This window comes from Panthera leo, chromosome B2 (assembly GCF_018350215.1).
Source record: "Panthera leo isolate Ple1 chromosome B2, P.leo_Ple1_pat1.1, whole genome shotgun sequence".
Classification (NCBI taxonomy): domain Eukaryota; kingdom Metazoa; phylum Chordata; class Mammalia; order Carnivora; family Felidae; genus Panthera; species Panthera leo.
In genome coordinates this window covers 111,385,827-111,402,958 of record NC_056683.1, presented here as the reverse complement: position 1 = coordinate 111,402,958, position 17,132 = coordinate 111,385,827, and the positions used below count along the sequence as shown (strand labels likewise).

Genomic DNA, 17,132 nt, shown 5'->3' with positions numbered 1-17,132 from the left:
CAAGCAGGGTTTGAAAAAATTTCTGCTGAGTTCTGAAAGATGGAAATCATAATGGAAGCATTAAAAATGGAAAGAGAGAAAGGAGGAAAGCAAGTTCTATTGCTACTCAAAGCTTTGTTACACATTTGTGACATATAAAGATAATTTTAAAATATATTTCTGGTAGATGAGTATTGGAACCCTGTTCAGAAAAGGACTTAAATAATTTTCATTATCTCTTAGTTCACAAACTTTTTGATTCCTAGATGATGTACGTTTACTCTAAGCTTCCATGAGGCATAGCTAAAGATGATGACATAGACAAAGAAGTGACACTTCTTAACATGATAATTATTTGACAGCCTACTTGTACTAGACATGTGCTCAATATTTTATATTCATATTTCATTCCATATTTGCAATAACAGAAAACCAATGTGAGGAAGAAACCAAAGTTCAAGAGTTTACTTGACTTGGGTAGGACTGGACAAGTAAACACTTTTCAGAAATGAGAGCACCAGATCCTTACACTTAGATTCCAGAACCCTGACTCTAACTAAATTTTATGATTTTTAGAGAAAATCATTTTATTGAATTATCAGCAGCTAGCAATTTCCACACAGATGCCCAGTATTGTCCCATGTAACAATGGGGAAAAAGTCATGGCTTTAAAAATTAGTAACTGATAAAATTCTATTCAGCAGGTGTCTGGTTAGTGCTTGGAGGTTCTGATGTATCTCTTCACTCCATTATAGACTACCTCAGAGAGCAGAGAGGATAAGCATTAAAATTTTTGAATAATGAAAATGGCTATTGGGATGGAGGAGAGATCTTTGTGCCATTGGTGAAGATTCTCCATTAGTTTTACAAACATTGTCTTTTGGTTACATAAATCAAGCCCACAGTTAAGTTCACTTAAGTTCAATGGACAAAGCGCAGCTGAAATAAGATCTATTTTGGTCAGGCAAAGGTAAGTGCTTCCGTGTTGTTGATGGCATGCAAATTATTCAACACCCCTCCCTTAGGAATTTGTACTAATCACTGTATTGACACAGACCAAAATAACTCATGTGAGGATGGAGATTAAAAGTGTCCCCAACCTACTTCCTTTTCATTTGAGAATCAACATTGTTTGAATATGTCTGATGCACTGCAATAGTCCCAAATAAAACTAGATAGCAGGAAGAAAAACCAGGGTCATGCGAGGAAACTTAACACAAGGAAAACGTAGATTAGTGACCCAAGAATAATACAATGACTTAGGAAATCAGAAGTACAGGGTCTAACCATAAGGTATAATTGATGTTCTACTCTACCCAAAACAGATACTCTAGAGGAATTGTAGGAAATGGAACAAATAGTAACAGCTGTACACTGGGGGCAAGGCAAGTGGTACTCCAGTATGGAAGGGGCATGGCACAGTGTGAAGGGGCTCTTTGAGGATGGGTTGCCATCAAAGCCTGAAGCAGTCAGTAGAGACCTACATTAATGGCTAAGAAGGCTTAGCATAATACTGTGACAGCAGGTATTGGGAACACTAGTCTCTGGCCACTAGTCGCTCTGGCAGCAGCAAGATAGAAAAGGGCAAAGTAGACTGGGTACAGTCATCACTGCAGCACATGGTGGCATTCTGGGGGACTCAGCATTCTTGGCAGAAACTGCATGGTTCTTAAGCCACACAGGAGTGTATTTGAGTACTGACTTCATCGGTAAGGTAAAATAACAAGGACTAATTTGTTGGACATGGATGAGCATCCCTGGGCATGCTGGAACATAATGTGCAAGAGGGTGATGGAGTGGAAGAAACTGCACTTTATGATAATCTGGGGCAGATGTGAATTTGGGAGTCTTTAGAATTTGGACATTAAAGGACTCGTAATTTTGTTGCAACCTGATGAGGTCTAGAGACATCTAAGTTCTAACTTAAAATAAGCAAATGTGAAGCTACAACAACTCTGTTCATTGGCGTGTGGTAGAGATCCCATGAGCATTCCATATTTAAAGGATTATGATTTAACTCTACAAACTGCATTGTTATATAAGTAAGATTTGGTTGAGCATAATTTACAAGTAAGTAACAAGAGATTTCTTTTTTATAACCAAGTTAAAAATAGTATCATTAGAGGATTGCCTCTAACAGATTCTTCATCAACATTTTATTTATTTATTTATTTATTTATTTATTTATTTATTTATTTATTTCAATGTTTATTTATTTTTGAGAGAGAGTGCACAGAGCCTGGCACAGGGCTCCAACTCATGAACCACAAGATCATGACCTGAGCCGCAGTGAGGAGCTTAACACACTGAGACACCCAGGCACCCCTTCATCAACATTTTAGAAATGTGATCACTTTTCACTTTCCTATTTACTTATAACCCCTACAACCTAAATCAAGCTTGTGACATAGTCAAATGCATTGAATATTTTTATGTAAACTTTGACACAGTTTTATTTTTTCTGATGTGATAATGTCTCATATAAATTATTCATCTAGAATGCCAGTTACAAATTATTGTCCCTGTGCCAGATGTGAAGAACAAAGTCATAGACACTTGCTTTTCAATATGATAGTGACTTTATAAACTACATAGTTTTCAAAATATTCACTTTATTATTTATATTACTAATCCTAGTAATGAAAGCATAAATCAAAGTCTCTAAAGGAGTTAATTCATTTTGTAGGTTGCCTTTTCATTTTGTCAATTTTTCAGTTGCTGTGCGGAAGCTTTTTATTTTGATAAAGTCCCAACAGTTTATTTTTGCTTTTGTTTCCCTTGCCTCGGGAGACATATCTAGTAAGAAGTTGCTATGGCTGATGTCAAAGAAGTTAGTGCCTGTGTTCTCCTCTAATATTTTAATGGTTTCTTGTCTCACATTATGCCCTATCTGATAAAGGATTAGTATCCAAAATATACAGAGAACTTATAAAACTTGACACCGTAAAACAAATAATGTATTGAAAAATGGGCAGAAGACATGAATAGAAATTTTTCCCAAGAAGACACACAGATGGCCAACAGACATGAAAAGATGCTCAACATCACCCATCATCAGGGAGTGTCAAATCAAAACTACAATGAAATATCACTTCACACCTGTCAGAATGGCTAAAATTAACAACACAAGAAACAACAGGTGTTGGAGATGTGGAGAAAGAAGAACCCTCTTGCACTGTTGGTGGGAATGCAAACTGGTGCATCCGCTCTGGAGAACAGAATGGAGGTTCCTCAAAAAGTTAAAAATACAAGGCAGCAATTGCACTATTATATATTTACCCAAAGAATAGAAAAGTACTAATTTGAAGGGACACATGCACCTCGATGTTTACAGTAGCGTCATTTATAACAGCCAAATTATGGAAGCTGTTCAAGTGTCCATCAATAGATGAATCGATAAAGAAGAGGTGGTATATATATATGTGTACACACACACACACACACACACACAAATATTATTCAGCCAGAAAAGAAATTTTGCCATTTGCAATGGCACGGATGGAGCCAGAGTGTTATGCTAAGCAAAATAAGTCAGTCAAAGAAAGACAAATGCCATACAATTTCACTCATATGTCTTATTTAAGAAACAAAACAAATGATCATGAGGGGGAAAGGCAAACTAAAGAACACGCTGATGGTTACCAGAAGAGAGGTGGGTCAGGGGATGGATTAAATAGGTGATGGGGATTAAAGAGGGCACTTGTGATGAGAACCAGGTGTTGTATGGAAGTGTTGAATTTCTAAATTTACACCTGAAACTAATATTTCACTGTGTTAATTAACTGGAATTTAAAAAAAAAAAACTTAAAAAAAAAAAGAACTAAAAAAGAACGAACAAACTTACGCTCCCTAAAACAGAAAACTCTGACTGCAGAGTTAGTGGCAGGGTTTGTTGTAGATGGTAGTCTCTTGCTCCTGAAGGGAAAAACCAAAATAAGAAAACTAATTTTCAAAGTCAGGGTATCTAGGACAAGCTGAAGTTTGCTAAATTGTAACTAAAACCCTAAATGCAGGGGCCACAGTTTACACTCAGAATCAGGGCAGCTGGGTCCTTCTGGGGCTGGGAGAAAAACACAGGAAGACTTTGAGTCATAATAGGATGGTGAGAAAAGCCTCCATGTGAAGACTTTTCCCTTTCCGTTGGTCCATCAAAATTATCAAGAGCTGCTTTGGTTTTTATATAATTTGCATTTTAAGGGCTAAACATTTTTCTGTGATGACACTAAATTTGTAAATAGCAAAATCAAATAAAATTCAGCCAGCTGTTTTTAGGTATAACCTCCTTCCAAGGCTATGACCTTGAAGGATGTTCCCACAGGATGGCAGTGAGACACTCTTCTCCTTCCCTCATTAGGGAAGTAGGGAAAATAGTACCAGATTTCAAAAAAGCAATCGAGAACCCTGCTTTTAGCGAATATGCCCTAAAAGAGTACAACCATAAACAAAGACAGTCAAATGACTGATCAATTTACAGACTGCAAAAATCTATTTTCCTGAATTACGCTGCAGGAAAACAAGATAAAATAAACAACCAACAAACCTCTTGTGAGTCACCCCCACCCTCAAAAAGATGTCATAAATCTTTACATATCAGATTTACCTGGAGGGCTTGTTGCAAAGCTGATGGCTGGTGCCCACTTCCAGCTACTAACTCAGCAGGGCAGGACCTATAGATAATTTGCATTTCTAACAGTTTTGAGTGGATGCTTTGAGAGTAACTGCTTTAAGGAGACTTGAATCCTTTATCTGAAGGATGTTAATTCTGTCCAGCATCTCGGAGAGTTAGGAAAATCAATGTTAGAAAAATACGTAGGTACTGGCTCGTCAAAAATACGTATGTACTGGCTCATCATTCATTAGCTGGATTCCTGAGAGCCAGTCATTTAAAAGAGCTCAGACTTTCATGGTCTACACATGCTTCTAGTCTTGAAAGGATTCAAAGAGGACAAGTTGATTGAAAAGAGTGGTTTATACCGTGAAAGTCCTCTTAATTTTGGAAGAGTAAAGGTATAAATAAAGAAATTTATGTATACATAAATAAACACCATAAACAACTGGAACTAGAAGGAATTAAAGTAAAAAAGAAATCTCTGAGACAATGAACTTATAAAGACAGAAAAAGTTTACTATTAAATAATTTAGATTCGAAAGGAATTTTTCTTATATAAAAATATTCATTTATTCCCAGTCTTTTTTTTAATGTTTATTTATTTTTGAGAGAGAGAGCATGAGAAGGGGAGGGTCAGAGAGAGAGGGAGCCACAGAATCTGAAGCAGGCTCCAGGCTCTGAGTTGCCAACACATAGCCTGATGTGGGGCTCGAACTCACGAACTGCAAAATCATGACCTGAGCCGAAGCTGGTCCCTTAACTGACTAAGCCACCCAGGTGCCCCTGCAGTCTTTTTCTATACCACAAGCTTAACATCCTCTTGCTTTACAAAAAAAAAAAAAAAAAGATTCAAACCTATAGCTTCCAAAGCCAAAGGATAAAGCAAGTCCAAATAATGCTGAAAACAACAGGAACATTGCTGCCCAGGGGAGTAACTGCTCTGAATTTATTCCCGTTCTGTGGTTACAACAGGCCCACTAAATGATGGTGAAGATGACCTTGGTTAACAAAAAGTATTGATAGGTATCTTCAGGAAAGAAAGGGAAGTAAAAATAGGAAGAACTACAGCTTTATTATTTTTATAGTGATAAACTGGCAGACCATCTGTTCCAAAAAAATGTGTACTTTACTCAAATATTTCCTGGAATGTAAGATTGAATTAAGAGTCCATATTATCGGGGTGCCTGGGTGGAGTTGGTTAAGCGTCCGACTTTGGCTCAGGTCATGTTCTCACCGTCCGTGAGTTCAAGCCCCGCGTCAGGCTCTGTACTGACAGCTCGGAGCCTGGAGCCTGCTTCAGATTCTGTGTCTCCCTCTCTCTCTGACCCTCCCCCATTCATGCTCTCGCTCTGTCTCAAAAATAAATAAACATTAAAAAAATTTAAAAAAAAGAGTCCACATTATTATATATCACAACCATAAATGTACAAAACAGAGGCTAGGTAGATGGAAATCTAAGTATAATAACAGAAAGGTCAGAGCTTCTTTGCCTGTTGATTGCTGACAAAATAAAAGCAGTAAGGAGGCCTGAATGCTCTCATATTCTTAGCAATTAGTTGTTTACCAATATCTCATGAATAAAACTTTGTGCTATAAAAAGTCACCTAAATATTAAGTGGTTTTCATAGAAAACATTCTAAAATTGAAAGTTTACATTAAATAATATAGATTAAATGGAATAGCTTATAATATTTCTACTTCCAAAATAATTCAAAAATATGTCCAGTCCAGCAATCCTAAACTGATTTCACTTAAAAAATAAAAAAAGATGCTATACTTTCCCTCATTACTCTATAGCCTCACATGAAGACAAACTTTAGAAAATACACCCATGGAATATTATTTGAGAAAAGATGGATAGCCACTAATGGGAAAAGAAAAAAAATGTATTATATATATCATGAATAAGACACCTCACATCTATTCTGAGTTTTTTGAGAACAATCTGCATTTCTTTTTCCTACTGTCCAGATATCAAGCTATAAATATGCTGATATGTGAACCTGTAACCAATTTAGTATCGATATGATTATTTCCAAAATTTTCTAATACATTTGATGGATGTCATCCTTATATTCCTACATAGTTATAAAAAAGGGCTTATAAGATGTACTATTTAAAATTATCTTCTCCATGAGAAATATAATTACCAAAACCCTATAACTTTCCAATTATTAACAATAGGCTGTAGGAGCACTAAAAATAAATTGTGAAATCATATATTAGTGCAACATAAATGAAGAGCAGGATTAAAAGAACAGGCTATTCTCAGAATGGAAGTATAAGGAAGGGGTAAATGGTATATGATCTATAATCTATATTTAAGTCTTTTATGTTTCTAATAGATGTTTGCAGCCCTTCAACTTTAATATGATTGGAGAAGTTGAAAATGTTCAGATAGTACAATGAAGTGCCTGAAGTAAGGAAACAATTTTGTGAGTAAAAGAGGAAAGAGGAAATTACTTGCTACATGGAAATACACTGAAGAAAATAATGGTTTAAGTAGTCCTTAAATTGTACTTTGACTATCAAACCAAAACAATACACGGGACTTAAAATTAATTCTTTGGCTAATTATTTAGCTGTATTTTCAGGTTCTAACCCCAGGAAATTGTTTGCAAATTCAGCTGGAATTGGATTATGCAGAAATACATAATTTCCTTAATAGGCATGACATTTATTAGTCACAATGCATACTCTTCCTGATGGTATCATTCCAAATATTTGTGCTTTAAATTTTATAAATCTCCTTTTCTACCTACTCTTTGTAGCTAGGGTAAGCATTAGCATCCTCATTTTAAAGGTTAGGAAACTCAAAGAAATTAAGTAATCACCACAGTGTAACCTACATGCAAGTGTACACAGATCAATACAATTCTAGAAGTGAGAAAACAAAGTATTTTAGCCATAGGTGGGGCTGCTGACAGCATCTAGGCATGGGAAACAGAAAGTATGGGGTTTCTAATTAATGGGACAAATCCTCAGCATGGTATTGTTCTTTTCCTACCTCCAGAACCAGTCAGACTTTTTAAATCTATAACTTCAGCAATTCAGCAAAAGTTGCATTGTGTACTAGGTATTAGCTGAATTTGTCTACACTGGAGGAGAGTGACACAACAATTACAAACCTGTTCAGGGCAAAATGGGAGGAGTAATAGAGCAGTACAAATAGAGTTCATGAACCTGTCTCTTAATAATTTTTTGCTAGACTTCAAGGAATTAGAAATTTAAATGTTAGAAATTCTTTACTGCTGCCCTTTGAGCTCTGAAATCAGATATAATCAGTCTGGTATTCAGCAGCATGTGAATGGAAGCACAGAATGAGGAAGAATAGCAAAGTAGAAGGCAGAAATTGGTCAGACACTGTTTGTGGTTCAAGGTTGCAGGAACATGCTAGGTTGTAGGAATTAGTAAGCGACACCAGAACCACATTAGTGGTTTTAGTTATGTCATTTGTACTTTGTGTATGTGTTCTCTCTCATATGCGGTATATGATTCACTGTCTTGTGCCCTTTCATTTCATCCCTTATAACCCAGAAGAATAGGCAAGAACTTTGAAGACAGACCTATGACCAATCGCAAGTGTCTACATAATAGCAATCTGATATACTGGGAAGGTTACTTAATGTCATTAAGCATTAGTTGTCCTCTGTACGACTTAAATCCTGTCATTCTACCTTGGGTGAGTGTGGCAAAGACTTACATAACAATTAATATATATGGAAGTTTCCATTACAGTAAATATTATTACACATTAGGTATCATAGTAATTGTTATTATCGTAATTGTTCCAGGTTTAAACATTGTCTAGTAACACCTGCACCTTATTTGTGACATAGAGACAGAGACAGGAGAAAGTTGTCTTAGTGCTGTTTTGACTGATCTAGTACAAAGTAGTAAAAACAAGACAACAGGCCCCAAATGAAGTCACTTATGATAAGCTCCACATTACCAAACTGAAACTTGACTTGATTACAGAGTTACTCTCCTAGAAACAGAATCTAAAACCAGTCCCTCAAGAACTGCCTGATGGGTACACATTAGGTAACCTGCCTAAGAGACCCTTGCCATCCCTTAAAGGAAAGTAACCATTTTTAAAAATTTTTTTTAACTTTTTTGCCGAGTGTAACTTTATTCTTTTTTAAATGTTTATTTTTGAGAGAGAGGGAGAGAGAGCTCGAATGGGGGAGGGGCAGAGAGAGAGAGAGAGAGAGAGAGACAGAGACAGAGACAGAATCCAAAGCAGGCTCCAGGCTCCAACCTGTCAGCACAGAGCCTGACACAGGGCCCGAACCCATGAACCATGAGATCATGACCTGAGCCAAAGTCGGATGCTTAACCAAGTCATCCAGGCGCCCCGCCTAGTATAAACTTTCTTGTTCCTGCTCCCTTCTGCTTATAAAAGTCTTTCATTTTGTCAGCTCCTTGGTGCTCCTTTCTATCTGCTAGATTGGATGTTGCTCAATTTGAATGGACTTTTGCTCAGATAAACTCTTAAAATTTTTAATATGCCTCAGCTTATCTTTAAATTTTTTAATGTTTATTTTCATTGATAGAGAGAGGGAGACGGAGTGAGAGCAGAAGAGGGGCAGAGAGAGAGGGAGACACAGAATCCAAAGCAGGCTCCAGGCTCTGAGCTGTCAGCACAGAGCCCGATGCAAGGGGGCTGGAAACCATGATCCATGAGATCATGACCTGAGCCAAAGTCAGACACTTAACTGACTGAGCCACCCAGGCGCCCCTGCCTCAGCTTATCTTTCAACAAAAACATACCATTAAGGATTTACCCAGGTAGAGATCATTCTTTTTTGCAAGTGTGCAAAGGATGCATTTAATATTAAAGCAGATGGTACACCTCAAAGCCCTAAAAGGATCCTAGATCTTAGTTAAATATTTTTCTCTTAAGTAAGTCTTCTTTTCCTGATTTTATTAATTGCTGCTAATATTTGTAGGGAAATCTAAATTACTTTATATTTACTTCACTGCTCTATAATTTATTCCCAGATCACACTGCTATTTTGATGAGGTCATATGGATACAGAGTCTATCTTGCTTTTATAGAAGCCATTATTTTGTACATCTTTCTCTTACTTTTATGTAAGTTTTAATTTTACATTTTTCTTAAAGAAAAAGACAACTGGGGCATCTGAGTGGCTCAGTTGGTTTAGCATCCAACTCGATTTCAGTTCAGGTCATGATCACAGGGTGGTGGGATTGAGCCACACATTGGGCTCTGTGCACAGTGTGGAACCTGTTTATGATTAAATCCTCTCTCTTTCTCTCTCCCTCTTGCCCCCCTTGCCTGCTCGTGTTTTCCCTCTCTCTATAAATATATAAAGGAAAATAAAAGATAATAATAAACAAACAAAAAGACAACTAAAGAGTTTTTGGTCTAGCAACTCTCTTTGCATCATTGTTTGTTGCTTTATAAATTTCAAATTTATACTTACAGTGTATATACCTGATTGTGACTGAAAGCAAACTAAAAAAAAAAAAAAAAATGAGTTCATTATACTCTGATTTACATGAAGTGAACCCTGAGTGAAAGCTTAATCACGAACAAATTTAAATCCAAAGTGATCAATGTGAAAAAAGAAAAAAAAAACAGTTTGGGGAAATGATATATTACTTAGGTAATACTAAAAAGTCAATTTTTTTTTAATTTTAGTATTTATAAAAAAGAATTACGCTATTCTTTGCATATTAACAATGATGTTACATATTGAAAAAAGGGTGGGGTGTACAACACTGGATAATTTTTTTTCATAATGAAGTGGGTAGCCAATGGTATAGGAGAAGAGCCATCACCACATAAATGACAAATGTTCCCTGAGGTTTCACTTATTTTTTCTATTTTATGAAGAAAGTGAAAGTGAATTTAAACTGGAAAATTACCTTTGGCAGAAAAAGGATAAATATTTTCAAAACAAGTTCATTATATATATTTTTACTTAAGAAAAACCTTAACTATATTATGCCTCGGGAATAGGTGTTAGTATCAGATATCTAAAAGCAAGTGTTCTATCTGGTTTATTGAAATTCATTCACTTTCAGTCCTAATGCATTAATAAGAGCAGGGGCATAAAAACATTGCAAAGGACACTAATTTCTTCTTGATATGATTGTATTAGGCTTGTTAAAATTCGTACATATTTTAGCTTCCTTTTTAAACACAGTGAGTGTCATCCCCACAGTAGCCAGTGTTTACACTCATTAATGAATGTGAACAGTACAAAAAAGTCCAGTCCATGTCATTGTTCTAGATTGACCTACAGCTACGGGGCTACGATTATCTTAATTTTACTAAGTTTGCAGCTGATGGTCTCATACTAGAAACCCCTCAAAATGTCCACACACTCCCCAATGCTTCTGAATAAATGTCTTGTATTAAAATAATAATAATGAAATAATAATAGAAGAACAAGAAAAAGAGTATGAAAAGAGAGAAACAAAGATTTTAAAAGAAGATGGAATGACAACTATGTCAAAATATAATTTGCCTCATTACAAATTTTTCAACAAAAACTACTCTGAAAGTGTAACTTTAAATGTAAATATAAGCATTTTAGCCTTTAATCAAAAACTAACCTTTCAAAACAATGATAAAAGAATTAAAGTGTCTTGTGGTTTCAATTTCACTGTTACTGTGAAAAGTGAAATTAGTTAAAAACTAGCAGCTTCTCTTCCAAGAGGTATGTTGTTGCAAACACATGTTATTTTTGTAATTCCAGCACCCCCTTCCCCCATACAAATAAATTCTAGATAGAATGATTTTAAAACATGCAGCAAAACATTTCTTTCACAAATCCCTTAAATACAGGTGTAACTTTAAAAGGAAAAAAAAAGGGGGGGGGCAATTGGGATAGAAAAAATTGATCCCACTGTGTTCCAGAAAATGACAGGTGTAGGCAGACAGAGGTTTAACTGTGGAGTTCAGATAACATGTTCTGGTGTATGGAGTTCCCAGATGAGTCAAGTTCCAAAAACCACTGACAAGATGTCTACAAATACAACACAAAAATGACCAGGAAAATGACAACTATTCCATTAAAGAGACAGCTGGGCAATCAAAAAGTATCCTGCAAGGAAAACTGTTCACAAGGCACCTGAAGGGTCAACTTTAGAGTGTTTTGTGATATTGTTGCAAAGAAAGATTTATTTTGAAATAAATAGCATAAAAAATGTTACACAATGGCGGTTTTGCAGGAATTACTACTCCCCAAGACCACTTCTTTATTTAGTGTCCATCTCACTGGAATGATAAGTGAAAACTGTTAGTGAATTTCAGAATTAAATAACTTGAAGCGGAAATCCTTTGTTTCACCCCAATCTTTTTTTTTAATGGTTGCTTATAATTATTTAACACACAGGCTAGCTAAGAAAATGTAAATCAAGAAATGACTTCAATCAACATCATCAATTTGCCACATCCATTGCCATAAAACTTAGCAAATATACTGGAGGTGGTAGGTACTGCCAAGACCCTGCTTCTTCCTATTGCTGCAGAATGAGGGAGGAGGGCAAGAACAGGAAAGAGATGCCTTCGATATTATCTGCTTTCGCTTTTCTCTTGATTCAGGGATAATCATACATGAAATAAGAAGGGAAAAAAGAAAGGCATGAGAAAAGACACCAAACCAGAGACAAAGAAGATATTTTAAAAAGAAAACAAACAAACAAACAAACAAACAAGTATTCCTGAAACTCTACAGCAATAACATAAAATGAAACCTCGAGAAAATAGATGCTCTCTCAAAATTTACATTACCGAAATCATGCAAGAAGTGGAAAACCTGAAAAAGACCAATTACTGCAGAATATATTGGAAAGATGATTAAATAGCTACTATTATGAAAGAATCAGGACTAGATTATTTCGGATGAGTCCTAGAAACATTAACATCTCCAATCCTATTTGAACTGGTCCAGATCACAGAAGGAAATCCCAATTTATTCTATGAAGCTTGCATGATTTGCAAAATATTATGGGTGAAAAGCTATGGATCAATCTAATTTTTGAAGAAAGTCCCAAAAAGTGTAAATAAAAATATAAGGAGTAGAATACAGGAATTGAAGCAAAGGATAATATATTACAAACAAATATGGCATAGTCTAGCAAAGGAAGGTTGGCTTAATATCAGAACAGTTATCAACCTACCTGAATGCATCCAGAAAAAAAAAAAAAAGAAATATTATCATACTAATGTAAGTTCAAAAACATTTAATAAAATATATTGTCATTCCTGATAACTGAAGGAAACTACTTACATGTAATAAAGACTACTTACTGAATAGCAATTATAAAATAAATAACAAAATACTAAAATCTTTACATTTAAATTCAGGAACGTGACTGAGATTCTTCCTATTGCCACTTATACTGAACACTTCCTTGGAGAGTCTTGTGAATACATAAGAATATAAAATAATCACTATTAATACCAGACATAGATAACAAAAGTTTCCCTTTAAAGATATTAGCTAAAAAAATCAATATATGCTAGAAAAACTTCACTATGTTAATAAGAGAATTCAAGACATGAAAATATGCCAAAATAAATATTTTCTCCATTTTAATAATAAGCACTTAGAAAGGGGAAGATATTATATGAAACCTACAAAACACATATGAATAAATGTAACAACAATGGCACAAAATCTATATAAAAATGTCTACAAGGTCTTACTGAAGATCAAAATAAAACAGATTAGAATAGAATGACATATTAAATTCTTGGATCAGGAGCCTAAACTTCATAAATTATTCCTCTGCCAAATTATTTTTTTTAAAAAGAAATTCTAATTATAATCCTAATAGGTTTTGTTTTGTTTTGTTTTGAATTGAATATAATTATTTTTAAATTAACATTAAGGAATAAAGCTGGAGAATAGCCAAGGAAGTTATGAACAAGTAAAATAGTGAGCAGACTTGTTTTACCATCTGTCACAATACTATAAACTTATTATAATCACGAGTTAGATAGTGACATAGGATACAAATAAATCAATGAAAGAGAATCAAGAAGTAAAAATCTAGTACATTTGATAATTTAATATAAACCAATAAGATATTTCAATTATTTGGGAAAATAAAGGGTAGAAAAAATGGTTTCCCATATGGAAGAAAATAGTGTTGGTGCCCTACTTAATATTAAATATTAAAATACATTCCAGATGAATTAAAAGTTTACTATAAATATTAAACAATAAATATCTTAGAAAATAATGTAGGATATTATATGTATAACTTAGGGTGGGTATATCTTCATTATCAAGACAAGAAACTTGGAAAATATACATACTTTACTAGATAAAAATTGAAAGAGAGATTTGGAAAATTTTTCAATACATTTTGAAGGCTGACAGATTTAGTTCTATAATATCAAGGCAGGTTAATATCTATAAATATAAACTAACTAGAAGATAAACATCTCAAGATATGGGCAAACGTTTGCACCTTTTACAGTAATTGTAAATTGATTTAACCCATTCAAAGAGCAATCTGGGAATATAAAATTAAATAGAAGTCATTGAATTTCCACATCTTTGTACAACCTTTTTTTTTTTTTGTCATTCTGTCAGATCTCACCGATACCAAGAAAATGATCTCAAAGTAAAATGTGTAAAATGCACTAATGGTTACTATTATACTTTTGAGGCAAAAGGCAATCTGAGCATGCAACATGTATATTTCTGCAACTATTAGCAATAGAGCATTAGCAGCAAAGATATTTCAGCCAACTGCTGGAAGAGGAACACCGGACCTACATGCACTGATTAATAAAGAGAGTGGAACAGTTGGCAGTCCACTGTGTAGGTGGGGGGGTGACAGACACAAAGGAAGCTGAACTGTTAGGCATAATTCTGTATATTCTGGAGACTTGAGGAAGGAACATGTGAACCAAAATGAGTGTTAAAAGTGGGCCAGAAAACAGGGATAATCCCTTTACCAGTTTTAGAACCAGCCAAGCATTTATCTTTCCAGAGGAAAAAAAAAAAAAGAGATTTTTAAACAATTAAGTAAATACACAAATAGCTATAATATATCAAAACTGCTAAATGAAATGATCTGAGCATAAAAAAGGCAAATATCTAAAAGCCAAGAGAATCATCAAAATGATACATGCAGTGGCGCCTGGGTGGCTCAGTTGGTAAAGCGTCCAACTTCGGCTCAGATCACCATCTTGCAGTTCGTGAGTTTCAGCCCTGCGTTGGGCTCTGTGCTGACAGCTCAGAGCCTGAATGAAGCCTGCTTTGGATTCTGTGTCTCCCTCTCTCTCTGCCCCTCCCCTGCTCACACTGTGCCTCTCTCTCTCTCTCTTTTTCAAAAATAAACATTAAAAAAATTAAAAATGATACATGCAAAGTGCAGAGTTGAAGGCATTCATGTGTTTTCAAATCAAAAAAGACCTACCTACAAATTTTGTTTTCATTTTTTTAATGTTTATTTATTTTTGAGAGAGCATGAGTGGGGAAGGGGCACAGAGAGACAAAGACACAGGATCTGAAGCAGGCTCCAGGCTCGAGCTGTCAGCAGAGTCCAAGGCAGGGCTGGAATTCATGAACCATGAGATCATGGCTTCAGCTGAAATCAGTCACTTAACCAACTTAGCCACCCAGGCGCCCCAAAAAAGACCTACAAATTTTAAATTACGTCCACACTTAGACACCTCATTTTGAAATGTTAAGACAACAAGGATAAAATGGATACTTCAAGAACTTCTTTAAAAGTTATTTACAAAAGATTAAAGAACAGATTGATATCAGACTTCCCCATCAGTAATGCCACTTCCTAGGGTACAACTGAACAATGACTTCAGTGTCCTAAAGAAAAATGATTCTCAACCTTGCATTTTGCATATAACAAAACTATTACTCAAGTATAAATGTAGAATCAATTCAGAAAGTTTACTTTGCAAACATGCCTTTTTAGGAAGTTGTGCAAAGAGTTTCAGAAAGAAAATTCATAGGGTCTAAGAAAGCATGAATCTAACTCGGGTAACAGAGCAGAAAAGATAGATGTCTAACAGGCTCAGAGAGCAACCAAATTAGATAAAATAAAAGGAGAGAGTAGTATGAGAGAAGTCTCCAGGGAAGAAGGGGATACCATTAAAATAAAAAGCTACTGATAAAATCATGGTCAAATATGAAGAATATGGTCTAAATTCGAAGAGGAAAGCAATGTGTTTCCAAAATAACAGTAGAATGAAGATCAAGCAATAGATAGAATGAATAAGAATTGGAAGTATATTTAGGATACTGCTAAAAAAGAAAAGAAAAGAAAAGAAAAGAAAAGAAAAGAAAAGAAAAGAAAAGAAAAGAAAAAAGAACCCAGTTCACTTTTATAAGAATAAAAAAAAGAACAACCAGAAACGCTGGGGATTAGGAGGTAGGAACAAAGTATGATCCAAAAGTAAATTAGACTAAAATGATTTCACTTTTACGAAACCTCTGGGGTATATTCTCTATGTATATAGATGATATAAATAGGTATAGGTACAGGTATAGGTATACGTATAGGTATAGGTACAGGTATAGGTATAGGTATAGGTCAATCTATCTTTCTATCCCAGAAGAACTATAAAAAGATTAGGACCAGCTGGAAAGAGGTAAGAAAAAGGACTTATATTTTGTCATAAATCCAATTTGGTTATTTGATTCTATAAAATATATACCTGAAGTAACTAGATTTTTAAAAGAAATATAAACATATATATCACAACATGTTTCTTCTTAATTTTTTTCCCAAAAATTATTAGATGATTTACAAACATGAATTTAGACTGTCAAAAGGTAATTACTTTTATTTACCGTATTCTATAAATCTTTAGTCACAGCCTAACACCAGAATGAGAGCACAAAGTATCTTCTTGTAGAACAAATGACCCACACTTCCCCAAGGGAACACTTCCTTTTGAGAATAAATTGCATTTACCATGTTGCATGATTACATTTATTTTAGGACTACAGGCTAAATCCATAAAACGTGTAATGATGTTTTTTTCCCCCTCCCAGGCTTATGGGAAAAGACGTATTTTCACAACTACTCTAAGTCATTAGAAGCATTGTTAATTTGCTACTATCTCAAGTCTCTTCATCTTTAATCTACATTGATTTTCTGTCCTGAACACAGAAAGTGTGCATTTTTAATGCTTTAGCAGCAATAAGTTTTCTTTTGGATATTTTTTCTCTGAGAAAAAATGAATGAAAGAGGCAAAACAACTGCTTGTACAGAGATTAATAACTTCCTAGAAATGACTGCAAGGGATGCACACACTTTTAGGAGGTAACATTATTAAAGAAATTAAGCAGTAAAAACTTAAAAAAGCATATGACCCAGAAATAGGACATACTAAGTGCTTCTTATTTATTACTGTTGGTTATATTCTGTGTCAAGACCTAAGCTCTATGAACCATAAAAATTCAACTTACAGCCCTGGGTGGGTCTCTGGGTGGCTCAGTTGGTTGAGCATCTGACTTTGGTTCAGGTCATGATCTCCCACTCATGAGTTTGAGCCCCACATTGGGCTTGCGGCTGTCAGCCT

The 17,132-nt window shown here is 34.9% G+C and overlaps 1 protein-coding gene across 3 annotated transcripts in view; it reads right to left on the bottom strand.

Annotated features, from left to right (window-relative positions):
• Positions 1-17,132, bottom strand: part of NKAIN2 (sodium/potassium transporting ATPase interacting 2) — a 980,716-nt gene that overhangs the window by 493,406 nt on the left and 470,178 nt on the right. The window lies entirely within an intron of this gene.